The following is a 15999-nucleotide window of genomic DNA, read 5'->3' as shown; positions in this document are numbered from 1 at the left end:
TTCAAATATTTTACTTAATACTGGTCTTTTAAGAAATGCAAGGATGACTCTTATCTGTTAGAATGGTGCCTGGTACATAGTAGACATTCAATAGACATTTGTTCAGTAGATGACAGAGTACCTTCTAATAGTTATCCTATGTACTGGCATTGTAGTCTTCTAGAGAGGAGGAAAAAGTGGTTTTGGTATTTTTACACCTTTTGCATGGACAAAGACTCTACTGTGGCAAGGATCAAATTCAATACTACAATTTATGCTAATCAAAGTGAGGAAACATCTGCTCAGGCCAATTATTCTGGAAAATCACCCCTCTTTCTGGAAGAAAAGGAGAAGAAGAGGAAAAAGCAGCCATTAGTCACAAGTTATTGAGGAATTGAAATATTGCTCATTTGAATGCAAGATACCTCATTAATAATTTTTATATTTATTACATGTTGAAATTTTAATATATTTTTATACTGGGTTAAATAAAATATTTTATAAAATTAATTTCACTTTTTATTTTGTTTTTTTCAGTGTTGATAGTAGAAACTTTAAAAGTATAAAGTGGCCCGCATTATATTTCTGTAGGATTGTGCTGATCTAAGACCTAGTAAATATTCTTTTGCTCCTATACTATTTCTTTCTTTGGTAACAAAGCTTTGGATTATGTCAATGAAATCCTCTTCATTCAAAGAAGCCTTATTCTATTACACTTTTCCAAGCTAATTCAACCAAAACCTATTCATTCAAAACACGCCATCTACTGAGAGAAAATAATAATAGTTCTGGAAGTAATTTCTATCCTGCTCATATTTACAACTAAACAAAAATGTAGTGAGCCTAGAGTAAGATCACTTCAAGAACTGCTGCATTTCAACCTCTGATGGCTCCGTGTATACAACGGGAAAGAAGTTTCCCTCTCTCTTTATGTAGATAGCACAGGAAAGCACAAAGAGCACAGCCAGTCCACAGCTCAGCCATCTCACAGGCTGAATGCCCTGCAGAGGGGAAGGGGGAGACAGTGGTACCAGAGCATCTCCTGTAAGAGGCACTGTTTATTAGTGGAACATTTCCTGTCAGCACAGATCCTCCTTTGCTGCATTACAGTGCTCAGAGCCTGCTTTTGTGCCTAAAGACATTTTATTTTATTTCATTTTATTTTTGTGAGAAGATCAGCCCTGTGCTAACATCTGCCAATCCTACTTTTTTTTGCTGAGGAAGACTGGTCCTGGGCTAACATCCATGCCCATCTTCCTCCACTTTATATGGAATGCCACCACAGCATGACTTGCCAAGCAGTGCATCAGTGTGTGCCCAGGATCTGAACCCGCGAACCCTGGGCCGCCACAGCGGAGCACGCACACTTAACCGCTTCCGCCACCAGGCCGGCCCCCCTAAAGACATTTTTAATGCCTCTGAGTGAAGTCTCTGAATCAATTTTACTTGTTTTTTTTCTTTTTTTGTTAGGGAAAGATTTGCCCTGAGCTAACATGTGTTGCCAATCTTCCTCTTTTTCTCTTTCTTCCTCCCCAAAGCCCCAGTACATGGTTGTATGTCCTAATTTTAAGTCATTCTAGTTCTTCTATGTGAGCTGCCACCACAGCATGGCAACTGGCAGACAGTTGGTGTGGTTCCGCATCCAGGAAGTGAACCTGGCCTGCCAAAGTAGTGAGTGCCAAACTTGAACCACTAGGCCATCAGGGCTGGCTCTTGATCAATTTTACTCTTGAGCACATTTTAAACATCCTCAACCTTAACCCTAAGTTTCAGTGGCCCCATTGGAGCCTTTTTCCGTAGCTAGCAGCACCTGTCCACTGCAGAGTAGGGGGGACAGAGGAGAAGGGAGATCAAAGATGACACAGCACAGTACGTTGACAGAGAAACTTTGGGAACCTACCCAACCACCCCCTCAAAACAGTACTCAAAATGGAAGAAAGACTATGTCACTCTATGGAAATATATTTTCAGAAATTGCATCAGCTACTTTTGTAAATGACAGTAGCACTTTCAATTGGTTATATCTTAGAAGAGAATTATTAGTCAAGAATAACTTGCTTAAGTATTCTTAAGACACCAAAAGTTGATGCTGACCATTTTAGTTAATTATATATTGCATACCTATGTGTGCATGCATGACGGTGCATATACATATATACTCACATTCATTTTCACTCCAAACAGTAAGCATTTTTTCTGTGAAATGGGATTCCAAACAATTTTGATAATATTCATCTTTATGGTTTTCTATGTTTTCAAAACTTTATATAGGATAAGAAAAAGAAAGAAAGGAAGAAGTAGAGAAAAAAGAATGAGAGAGAGAAGAGGAGAGGGAAACAAAGAGAGGGAGAAGGATGGGGAGGAGAAAGAGAGAGAGAGAGAAACACACGGAGAGAGAACTGCTTAAAGCTATTCTGTTTAGAAAAGGAAGTCTGTCGTGATAAAAGTCATTCTCTCAGAAAGCTTGGAGGAAGCATCTAGGAAAACTCAATAATGTACTTATATGTTCATGCATCCCCTCTCTTATACCCCTTACTAATGACATTTTCCCCCAGCAGGAATGGGTATTGCTGCATGTAGTAAAGGTCTTGTTTTCCTTCATGCTCATTCAAGACAAGGGCTGTTTAAGATTCTTCCAATATTGCCTAACCTAAGTTCCAGCTGGAGATTCTTTCTCACATTGATTTTAATTCTGATTCTCCAGGTCAATCTTCAGATGCCCAAAGGTAATAATTTTAAAAAGAATAACAACAAAATTAATAACCGAGCTCTGCTTCATTTCTCTCTACCAGTAGGCACATGGGGATTGTTCTATGGCCATTGAAAATCAATACTTTCAAGAATGATATTGACCTGCTAATGAACAGCATTGCTATTGAACTAGCAAACAGCATTGCTAAGAGGAAATATAATGCTCTGAAAATTCAATTTACGTACATGTATTTCAGGTTTTAAAAAATGCACTTAATGTCAGAATCTCCATTTTGCGTCATGACCTGCTGCTTCTGGACTGGCCACCTCAGTAGGAAAGACAGATTTACATTCTGAGAATCTCACCAATTCTAGACCAGATCCATGGGCTGAGCACCAATTTACCTTGATTGATGACCTTTTGTCACTCTGCCTTATAGACTGTGACCATTTGAAACTTCAAAATAGATGAAGTCAAACATAATGGGTGCTCCCGTTCAATGAAGCAGAGACAGGACTGGGAAGCCAACCATCCTGTCAGAAAAAGAAAATGTTCTGCCCAGACTAATCTGTCAGATTTTCAGACCTTCTGACACACAGCATTCCCAGTGCATACAAAAGTAGCCGTGATGAATGCAGACAAAACAACTGACGACACTTCTTTTATATGTAAAATATGTGACTTTAAAAAAATTAATAATCCATGTAATCCTTTTAACTCAGTAAACTTCAAAGTATTTATTCTAAATGCATAGAATTATATTCTAAAATTAAGGGGCTTGTTACAGTGTTGTTTACAATTTTTAAAAATAGAGAATTGCTTAGTATAACTAATTAAAACAATGGAACATCATGAAATCATTAAAAATCATATTTTAGATTATTTTAAATGTATATAGATAATATAATGCATAAAAAAGTTTTCCAAATTGATATCAATTTTATATTAAATATATGTATCAATATAAATAAGATATATAGGTTTAATAACACTATGGATATAGATAGAAATGTAGGTATAGGTACATTGAGAAGAAAACACTAAAATTACATGCACAAAAATGTTTATAGTAGATGTCCCATAGTAGAATCATAGGTGATTTTTTAGTTCTCCTATACGTTTCTATTTTTTTCCCCAAATTCCTAAAGTAATATGTAATGTTTATATAAGAAAAAATATTCACAATACAGTCTATATAAGTTCCTATCTCAATATATACCTCTGTTTATTGAGTGTCAGCGTCTTCTACTAAGGTCAAGAAATACTCACTGTGTCTAAGCACATCTCTTATTATAACAGCACATTTTTCATATCTGTGGTGGCCTAAGCTCCAAAGAGCCACAGAATCAAGGCCTTGTGTGGATAAAGTATTAGCAGAGGTCTACCTAGGGTAACAAGGCAGATAAAGGAGGATGCCTGCAATGCTTTTAACAGTATCACTTAGAACTTCCTTGGGCTGGTAGTGTTTATGAACATTACAGTACTCAAATAAATTTAAACTGTCAGTTACCATTAACAAGCAAATACATCTTAATCTCAATTTGATTAAGGATGAAAACTGGACACTTCCAGCAATATGATTTCCAGTAGGTGTGGACTTAAAGAGGTAGAAAAAGAAATAATTAAAGCGTGGAGATGGAAATTCCCTTGATGCAGCTCTCTTTACCACACCCCACCTCAGTGAGCATGTCAGAAATGGAAATGGATGAAAAATGCCTAGATTAATGTTTTCCCAATAAATTGGGGGGAGTAAACTGGAAAGTTTAAGCTGTGAATAACTTTTCCTACCTTCAGTTATGGCCATGAAGCAATAAAAATTTTCCTTGGTCAGAGAGCAACTTGACAAGTCTTTGACAAATTCCAAAAAAATTTTCATGTTTTGCTAATAAGAATTATAATTTATGAGCCTCTAAAATTTAAACTCAGGATGTTTTATATTGACTTTGGGTTTTTTTAAATGGATTGTTAGTTATTCTCAATTTGCATACAATTTGCATTCTCCATCTGCATATTTCTAGAACATTCTCCAATCTCTGCTATCTTGCTCTGTGCCCCGGGAGGCTAACCTACACAGAGGACATCATCGGGCTCCCTTGCTGGCTTATTTCCAGTTGGTTTCAGCAAGTGAATGACATCACCCAAAGGTCAGAAGACAGAGGAGAAAGAGATCAGAGTATTTATTCCCTTCTCCCTCCTGTACTCTGAGGTAGCCATAAGCTTTCACAACTACAGCTGCCTCTAGATGGTCCTTCTTCCATGGCTTCAGCTATCACAGCAACTCGACTTGTCCCTTTGCTCTAGAGTTGTTAGTTTTATTCTAGTGCTAATCTCTGGCTGTCTAATTATTCCTCCAGGAGGTGGAAGGTCATGATAATTTATATCAGTAGCTGTTGTATATCATTATATACATATATATTTTATATAATCTAATACAAAATATATATTATGTATTATTAATATTATATTATATTAATATCATATATAACTCATAATATTCTTATAAAAATCATTAAGGAATATATCCTAAAGGTATTAGATCGAAGAACACACTATTTGGGATTTATTGCATCAGCTCATATAGCAGGGAGTGGTTCTAACTGTTTGATTAGTTGAAGCCTGGATCCAATGGTGGCCTACAAGCAATGAGTTGAGGTATGGGAACTTCTCTGTCATATTGTAATTACAGGAAACTGGAGTCTTAAGTAGATGGAAATGTGGGAGTGGGCTTCTCATGTGCAAAACTCAAAGCTGCTTCATAACTTTACCCCACAGCAAGGCAAAAAGAAACGCATTGGTGAGGGGCCCCAGAATCCTTGAACCTCTCTGTATGGCTGCCCTATGTAGCCTACAGATGATGATGAGAGATTTTGCCATTGACTTGGATGCTTTTATTTCAATGGGAATGATGATATCTCAGGGTAACAGGGACCCAGTCATGAGGTTTAACTCTCACAGAAAAATTTGGCCCAATAAACATAATATACCACAGAGATGCAGTAGCTATAAGAGTATATTGACACTTGGAAATCCATAGAGGTTTGTTACTGGCTCCCTATTAATGAAATAGATGGGTGACCTACTAAAATATTCCTTGATTAATATAATCCAGAAATCACTATATCTGATGACCAAAACAAAAAAGTAAGTGAAGTGCTGATATGAATCCACACCCAGATTCTAGACCTAAGCCAGTTCACACATCCTGAATCCCTTGAGTGAGGAGATAGTCAGGGAGCCATTAGGAATGGACCCTAAAACGGCCTCAAGTACATATTGTAAATCTTCCCCAATTCTTTCCCAGAGAAACCTGTAGCCATTTAAAAGTGTGACTGTATAAAGCAGAGATGCCCAGATCTCCAGGGGATTACTAGGTATTAGCTCTGAATTGACACTAGTCCCAGGGGACACAAATGCCACTTGTAGTTGAATGGTTAGAATGGGGCTTACGGAAAGACACTTGAAAAATAGAGTCTTGATCTAAATTTGTCTCACGGTGTGCTGTGGGCTCCCAGACCCATCCGGTGCTTATTTCCCTAGTTTCTGCATGTATAATTCGAATAAATAGACTTGGAACTGGCATAATTCCCACATTGATTACTTGCCCTGTGGAGTAAGGACTAGTATGATAGTATGGCCAAGTGGAAGCCCTTGGAACTTCCTGCTCTGCCCCTGGGCAAAATGGTAAACCAAAAGTAATACTGCATTTCTGAGAGGAAAAGCAGAGGTTAGTGTTAACATAAAAAGCATTAAAGGTGCAAGAATGGTGAAGCCAAGTGACAATTCTAGAATGACTATGAGTATAAATTTAGCCAAGCTGTGATTACAAATGTAGTGTGTTTATTAAGGAAATCAAGAAAACTCCTGGCACCTGGTGTGCAGATATTGACTTGGCATACACATTTTTTAATCCCAATCACGCAGTACAGTTAGAGGCAGTTTGCTTTCACCTGGTAGAGGCAGCAGTACACTCTTATTGGCTAACCAGAACCATTGGCTATGACAGCTCTCCTCTTCTGCCACTATAGAGTTGACAGAGACTTTGATCATCTGATCCAGTATGTTGATTAAATTATAGGAATAGCAACAGGAAATACCAAGTAGCCTCGTTACCTTGGTGTAAGAAGGAGAATGATAAAACCCATAAAAGTCAGGAGCAAGAATCATTAGTGAAGTCACTAGGGATGCAGTGGTCTTGGTAGTACAGGTTATAACCTCTAAAGTGAAAGAGAGTTGCTGCACTTAGCACTGAGTATAAGAACATAAAATAAAATGAAACATGAATAAAAAAGAGGTACAATATTTATTTCTTTCAAACATATATATGTATTTATATAATATAAATTATATAAAGTGTATATATATAAGGAATAAAGAGATGACAGCTATTCCTAGAAGACAAAACAGCTGATGCATCTATCCTGAGGCAGAAAACAGCTTGACTTGTAGTAGGAATGGAGAGGAAGCCAGGGTGACCACCAAGTAGGGAGTAGGAAGGAAGGTGAGTATATGATGAGGTTGAAGGGGTAGGCGAGAGCCAGATCTTAGGACCTCGTAGTCAGAGTGAAGATTTTGAATTTGGTCCTAAGTACAACTGAAGTGTTTGAAGCGAGGCTAATGGTGTGGAAGACTGATGTGATTTGATTTATGTTTGAAAACCTTGAATCTGGCTATAATGTGAAGAATCTGGGAAACAAGATTGGGAAAATTAGAGGCATTAATTTGACAGAAGAAAGAAAGAAACAGTAGAGTTGAGAGACTAGGAAGAAGGACTGGGCCACCCATTTCTGAATAAACTGGTCATGAAAACCCTATGAATAGCAGCAGAGCATTGTTTGATATAGCACTGGAACGTGAGAGGATGGCACAAAAATACCAGGCAGGTTTCTGCTCTGCTGTCCACAGGGTCGCTAGGAGTTGGAATTCGCTAGACAGCACTAACAACAACTCTTAGCAAAGTCTAGGTATTCAGCCACACTCTCTTTTTCACTTGAAAAGGACAGAATACCGGAAGCCTGTCTGATTCTTGGACAAATGTGAAAAGCATCACACACTGGCACCAAGATCAAAACACAAAAAACACAAGACACCTGAAAGTGTGTGTGAGGCTCTGTGGAGGGCAGTAGCACACCCTCCAAGTTGCACTTTTGGGAAGTGCAAGTGGCACACACAGACCAGTCCAGCCACTGATGGGCCTTGTAACCTTAGCAAGCTTTTCCCTTTCTCTGAGCCTTGGTATCCTCATCTGCATAGAGGGAATAATAACCCACATAATTTAACATTGATGTCCAGATTAAATGAAATGTAAAGGCAGCATCATATAAATGTTAAGAGAGTGGCCTCTGCAAACAAACTGCCTGGATCTCTATCCTGACTCTATCTCTTACTAGCTGTGTAATTCTGGGCAGATTACTCAACCTCTCATTTAAGTTCCTTCATCTGTAAAATGGGCAACGATAGCATTTACCTTTAAGGTTCTAGTAGGGATTGCATGAGTTGGGACATGAAAACTCTTATTATAGTGCCTGGCACATTGCTAATGTTCAATAAATGTCAGCTGTGATGATATTGATGATGATGACAGTCATGGACAAGAACAAAAGTAAGGGCTATCAAAGTGCTCAGAACATAAAAGAGACTCCATACATGTGTAATCCTTCCCACAATTCAATGATGCATATCTGTAATCCTCTGTTAAGATTAAGACTCCAATTTAAGCTAAAATGGCTGCCCACATCCACAAAATTTTAAACACGTTCATATAGAAACTATAGCCCCCTCAAGTTTAGTCAGAATCCAAGATGATAATCTGACTCGTTTACATTTTTCCAAGGTTCATCAATACCTTAAACTAGCCCATCTCAAACTTTTCCAAAAATAATCCAACTATTTTGTTCTGAGATTGTTAGAAGCCCATTCAATGCTTTTATTATAAAGTTCTGTCCTAAATAATCAAAATTCAGGAGTTAAAACTACACCAGCCACTTTTATAGGGTTTGATAATGAGTGAGAAAGATCTGTCCCGACAGACCCATGAAAAATCATTGGGGCCAGCCCCGTGGCCTAGTGGTTAAATTCAGCACGCTCCAGCCTGGGTTCAGTTCCCAGGTGCGGTCCTACACCACTCACCGCTGGCCTCGCTGTGGCAGCAACCCACATACAAAATAGAGGAAGGTTGGCACAGACATTAGCTCAGGGCAAATCTTCCTCAAGCAAAAAGAGGAAGATTGGCAACAGGTGTTAACTCAGGGCAAATCTTCCTCAGCAAAAAAAAAATCATTATTATATTAAACCCAATTGTTTTGCTACACCACCCACAGCTATTATGAGGAGAAAAAAATGACAGCTGCATGTAACATGATTTAAGTATTCCAGAGACTGGAGACTTTGCAATGAAACGTAAATTTCTTGGCACTTTCACATTAGTTTTTAATGTTGTCATGTTTTCAGAGAAAAATAACAAAATAGTTGGGCCAAACAATCATGTTCCTCACACACACACACACACACACACACCCCTCCTGCCTTCTCTAGTGTGTGTATATTTAAATGGTTGGAAGAGCTAATAATGTGTTACTGCATCCAACCAACAATCCTGAGACTGAGAATGTCCTTGTGTCTTTGTAATAAATCACAAGAGGAGAGCTGCTCTTTTAGTAATGGACCTAGAGATGATAAAATAAATATATATTTGTCCTCTGAGAAAAAACATTATATATATACATATATATCTGTCCTTCTTGGTTAATATCAAAAGATCCCTGTTTTTCTCTTCTTTCTGTATGTTTTCTCATATTCATGTTTTCTTACATCCCTGCCTTGTTTTGCAGAAATATACAATATCAGGTTAGAAAAATGATAAGCCAACATAAGGAAGAGCAGTGCTTCTCAAATTTGATCATGCATCGTGTGCACGATCCCTTGGTGGCAGGGGCTGGTTTTAACACAGATTCCTGCGCCTGACTCTGAAAGTTTCTAACTCAGCAGGTCTGGGGTGAAACCTGAGACTTTGTGTTTCTAACCAGTTCACATGTGATGCTGATGCTGCTAGTCCAGGGACCACAGTCTGAGATCCAGTGATGTAAAAGAATAGTCACCAACCTGACTCGGGGTCACAGAACCAGGGTTGTGCTCTCAGCTCTGCTGTGTGACCTGAGGCATGGTATTTAATCTCTCTGGATCACAGTTTCTCAATGGCGAAATGAGGAGTTTTCACTAGATGCACGTCAAGATCTTTTCCAACACCAATGATCCATGAACACTATGCTTTCTCTGTGTCTTCTGCTCCAGGAAGTCTCCACAGCTCACTGGGGTTCTCCTCCTCCATCACACTCAGGGATTTCTCTCTTTGACTCAGTTTCCAGCAGTGGTTTGCAAAGGTTGTCAGAAGTAGTAAGGGCAAGTAAATACATATATTTCTATTTTGTATTTCTAAAAAGTCAAATGCTTTACAACTATTTATCTACTCTTCCCATGCTTAGTAGAAAGAGAGGATATCCTGTAGGCTTTGGTTTAAAGTGGCCAGCTTTCATAGTGACTGTAATAGTAGAAGAATTGACATAATAATAACAATTAACATTTGTTGAACACTAACTATATGCCAGACACTATGATAAGGCCTTTACGTACATGATCATTTAATCATCACAATAACCTGATAAGTAAGTCATTATCGTTATTCTAATTTTAGGCAAGAGAAAATATATTCAGAAAACATAACCCACTCATAGTCTGACACTGAACAAGTAGCAGAGATGGGATGCAAAATCAATTTTGTTTGATTCTAGATCTTAGGTTCTTGATTGTGGTAATAGTTAACCTTAGAGGACTCAACTTTAGAAAGCTCAGAGTGACTTAGATATCCACCCATCCCCTCAACACTTAACAGATTACCAACAGCATTCAAAATGCTAACCCTCAGCCTAAAAAGCCTTCAACAGTAGTGGCTCCAGAATTTCTATCCAAGAAGGAACATTCTGTCTGAATAAGGAGGCTACATGATTCTTTAAACTGCATTTACTTACCCTTTTTTGTAAGATTGTTCATTCATTTGGGGTGCCTTGAAATGAATTTCCATGGCAAGTACAGTGTTTTTCTTTTTTTATGTTGTGTTTATGATGTTTGGGGGAGAGGGGAGACTATAGGGAAGTAAAGCCTCCCCCCTTAGGTTAGCCCTTGGACCACCATGGCATCTCAAATACTTCACATTTTCAGCAGGCATTCCCCAAAGCTTTCCTCCACTCCAGGGGCTGTGCAAAGTGTTGTCAGAGAATCGCACACCTCCTGACCCTCCCAACGGGCTCACAGACATATAAGACTGACAGGCACTTGAAAAAATAGCTACATTGGAAACAAAATTAATGAGTAATTTTTCTTCCAAAAGAATCCTATGAAGTCTTCCCCAGTTCAGTAAAGTGTAAATGTAAACATTTTTGCAATGTTTACAATATATTCTACTTACTTCACATATATTAACTAATTAAATGATTGCAACCACACTATAAGTAAGTAATACACTAATTCCACTTTATAAGTGAGGAAACTGAGGCATAGTGAAGTAACTTGCCCAAGGCTGCGCAAAGTAAATAGCAGAACCAAGAAGCAACCTTAGGCAGCCTGGCTCACACCCACAATCCTAACACACATTACTGCCTTTCTGAATGGAAACTCCATTCTAGACGATCAGGCCCAAATCCTTGACTTCTTTCTTTTTCTCCAACCACAAAGCCCTTCCCAGTCAGGACACATCTCACCTCATCCATTGCACCACCCTAGTCCAAGCTACCATCATGCTTTGTCTGGATTATCACAAGAATTTTGTGACTGGTCACTCTGCTTTTGCCCTGGAGCCTCTGCAGTTTGTTCTCAATGCAACAGAAGAGTGATCCACTCCTGCAGTAGAAACCCTGCAATGACTTGTAGACTCAGAGAAATTGCCAGTTCCTACAACAGTCTATAATACCTGAGGGATCTGTTCCAAGCCCCACACCCCAAAAGACTCTCTACTTCACTTTATCTCCTGCCACTCTCCCCTTGCCCTCTCTGCTTCAGCCACATGGGTGTCCTCACTGTTCCCCAAGTGTGCAGAGCACGCTATCCTCAGGACCTTCCTGCTGGCTCCATTTCTTAAATGGAAAATCTTGTGTTTAAAAATCAGTAATCAAAAACACCCCAAAAAGAAAAATCCAGGCTTCACTGGTGCATTTTACCAAACGTTAAAAGAATTAATACCAATTCTTCTCAAATTCTTTCAAAAAATAAAAGAGGAGGGAACACTTCCAAACTCTATTACAGGGCCAGAATTACCCTGATACCAGAGCCAGACAAAGACACTACAAGAAAAGAAAATTACAGGCTAAAATCCCTGAAGAAAATAGATGCAAAAATCCTCAACAAAATATCAGCAAACCAAATTCATACCTCAAAATAAAAAAGGCCACATATGACAAACCTACAGCTAACATTATAATCAATGGAGAAAAATGGAACGTTTCCTCTAAGATCAGGAATGAGACAAGGTTGCCCACTCTTGGCACTCTTATTCAATGTAGTACTAGAAGTCCTAGCTAGAAGAATTAGGCAAGACAAAGAAATTAAAAGTGTCCAAATCAGAAAGGAATAAGTAAACATTTTGTTATTTTCTGGTCCTATGATCTTATATATAGGAAATCTCAAAGAATCAGTCAAAAAACTGTTGGTTTTAATCAATGATTTCAGTAAAATGGCAGAACACAAAATCAACATACAGAAATCAATTTTTTTCCTTTACACTAATGATGAATCATCTGAAAAAGAAATAGAGAAAACTATCATAGTCACAACAGCATCAAAAACAATAAAACACGGAATAAATTTAACCAAGGAAGTGAAAGATCTATACAATGAAAACTACAAGACTTTGCTGAAAGAAATCAAAGAAGACACAAACAAATGGAAAGACATCTCATGTTCATGAATTGAAACAATTAATATTGTTAAAATGGCCATACTATCCAAAGCCATCTACAGATTCAATGCAATCCCCATCAAAATACCAAAGGCATTCTTCATAGAAATAGAAGAAATAATCCTAAAATCTGTGTAGAACCACAAAAGACCCAAAATAGCCAAAGCAATACTGAGAAAAAGGAATGAAACCAGAGGCATCATAATTCTAGATTTCAAACTATGCTACAAAGCCATAGTAATAAAAACAATATTCTACTGGCACAAAAACAGACACATTGACCAATGGAACAGAATTAAATCCCAGCATATGCCATTAACTAATACTCAAGAAGATAGCCAAGAGTACCCAATGGGAAAATGATAGTCTCTTCAACAAATGGTGATGGGAAAACTAGAGAAACACATGAAGAACAATGAAATTGAACCCCCTTCTCACACCACTCAAAAAAATTAACTTGAAATGGATCAAAGACTTAAACACAAGACCTGATACCATAAAACTTTTAGAAGAAAACATAGAGAAGTAGCTCATTGATATTGGTCTTGGCGATAATCTTTTGGACATGCTGCCAAAAGCATGAACAAGAAAAGCATAAATCAACAAATGGGACTACATCAAACTCAAAAGATTCTGCACAGTAAAAAAACAAATAAAAAAATGAAGACAACCTACAGAATGGGAGAAAATTTTTTCAAACCATATATTGAATAAGATGTTAATATCCAAAATACATAAAGAAGTTATTCAACTTAATAACAAAAAAACAAACAATCCAATTAAAAATAGGCAGAAGAACTAAATAGATATTTTCCCAAAGAGGACATAAAAATGGCCAACAGACACATAAAAACACGCTCAATGGCATTAATCATCAGGGAAATGCAAAACAAAACCACAATGAGATATCACCTCACACCTATTAGAATGGCTATTATCAAGAAGACAACTGGCACGGGTGAGGACGTGGTGAAAAGGGAACACTTCTACATTGTCAGTGGGAATGTAAATTGGTCCAACTACCATGGAAAACAATATAGAAATTACTCAAAAATTTAAAAATAAATCTACCATATGATCCAGCAATTCCACTTCTGGGTATATACCCAAAAGAAATAAAAACAGAATTTCAACAAGATATATGCACTCCCATGTTTATCACAGCATTATTCAGAGTAGCCAAGATATGGAAACAATCCAAAAGCCCATCAACATCTGAGTGGATTAAAAAGATGTAGTATATGTACACAACGGAATAATATTCAGCTATGAGAAAGAAAGCTATCCTCCCATGTGCAACAACATGAATGAGCCTTGAGCACATTATGCTAAGCGAGATAAGTCAGACATAGAAAGACAAGTACTGCATAATATCACTTATATGTGGAATCTAAAAAAGTTAAACCTGTATAAAACAGAGAGTAACATGGTGGTTACCAGGGGATGGGGGGAATAAGAGTGATGGCGGTGTTTAAGGGTACAAACTTGTAACAAGTAGCAAACAAGCCATAGAGATCTAATACACAGTATAATGAATACAGACAATAATATTGTACTATAATTATGCAATGTGATAAATATCATTACATCTGCAATTATATTACCATATATAAATGTATCAAAGCAATAAGCCATACACCTTAAACTTACACATTACATGTGAAATGTATCAATTTAAAAAAATGAATTCAACTGTACATTAAAAAGATCATATATCTTGATCAAATGGGATTTATTGCAGGGATGCAAGAATGATTCAACATACATAAATCAATCAATGTGATATGCCATGTTAACAAAATAAAGGATAAAAATCATGTGATCATCTCAATAGATGCAGAAAAAGTATCTGACAATACTCAACATCCTTTCATGATAAAACCTGTCAATAAACTGGGTATAGAGGGAACATACCTCAACATAATAAAGGCTATATGTGACAAGCCCACAATTAACATCATACTCAATGATGAAAAGCTAAAAGCTTTTCCTCCAAGATAGGAAACCAGACAAAGATGCCCACTCTCATCACTTTTATTCAACATAGTACTGAAAGTCCTAGCCAGAGCAATTAGGCAAGAAAAAAATAAATAAAAGGCATCCAAATCAGAAAGAAAGAAGTAAAATTGTCTCTGTTTAGGGTGACATAATCTTATATATAGAAAATCCTAAAGTCTCCACTAAAAAAACTTTTAGAACTAATAAATGAGTTCAATAAAGTTACAGGATACAAAATTGATATACAAAAATCAGTTGTGTTTCTATACAATAACAAGGAACTATCAGAAAGAGAAATTAAGAAAATTTTTCATTTACAATAGCAAAAATAATAAAATACCTAAGAATAAATTTAAACAAGGAGGTAAAAGATCTGCACACTGAAAACTGTAGGACACTGATGAAAGAAATTGAAGAATACACAAACAAATGGAAGGATGTTCCATGCTCATGGATTGGAAGAATTAACATTGTTAAATGTCCATATTAGTCAAAGAAATCTACAGACTGAATGTAATCTTTATCAAAATTCAAATGGCATTTTTCACAGAAATAGAACAAACAATTCTCAAATTTGTGTGGAACCACAAAAGGCCCCAAATGGCTGAAGCAATCTTGAGAAAGAATAACACAGCTGGTGGAATCACACTTCCTGATTTCAAACTATATTACAAGGCTATTGTAATCAAAACAGCATGATATTGTCATAAAAATAGATCGAAGAAACAGAATAGAGAACCTAGAAGTAAACCCACACTTATATGATCAATTAATTTACTACAAGGAGCCAAGAATATACAATGTGGAAAGTACAGTCTCTTCAATAAGTAGTGTTGGGAAAACTGGACAGCCAATGTAAAAGAATGAAACTGGACCTCAAAATTACGCCATACATGAAAGTCAACTGAAAAATGGAATAAAAAGTTGAAGCTAAGACCTGAACCTGAAAAACTCCTAGAGGAAAACATAAGGAATAAGCTCCTTGACATTGATCTTAGCAATGGTTTTTTGGATATGGCAACAAAAGCAAAAATAAACAAGTGGGACTACACCAACTAAAAAGCTTCTGCACAACTAAGGAAACCATCAACAAAATGAAAAGGCAACCTATGGAATGAGAGAAAATATTTGGAAACTATATATCTGATAAGAGATTAATGTCCCAAAAATACAAAGAACTTGTACAACTCAGTAATAAGAAAACAAAAAATCCAATTTAAAAATGGGCAAAGAACCTGAGTATATATTTTTCAAAAAATAACATATAAATGGCCAACAGGTACTTGAAAAGTTGCACAACATCATTAATCATCAGGGCAATGCAATCATAACCACAATGAGATAGCAACTCACACCTGTTAGAATGGCTATTATTAAAGGACAAGAC

This window comes from Diceros bicornis, chromosome 40, assembly GCF_020826845.1.
Source record: "Diceros bicornis minor isolate mBicDic1 chromosome 40, mDicBic1.mat.cur, whole genome shotgun sequence".
Lineage (NCBI taxonomy): Eukaryota > Metazoa > Chordata > Mammalia > Perissodactyla > Rhinocerotidae > Diceros > Diceros bicornis.
Note: the sequence above shows the minus strand (reverse complement) of the source record.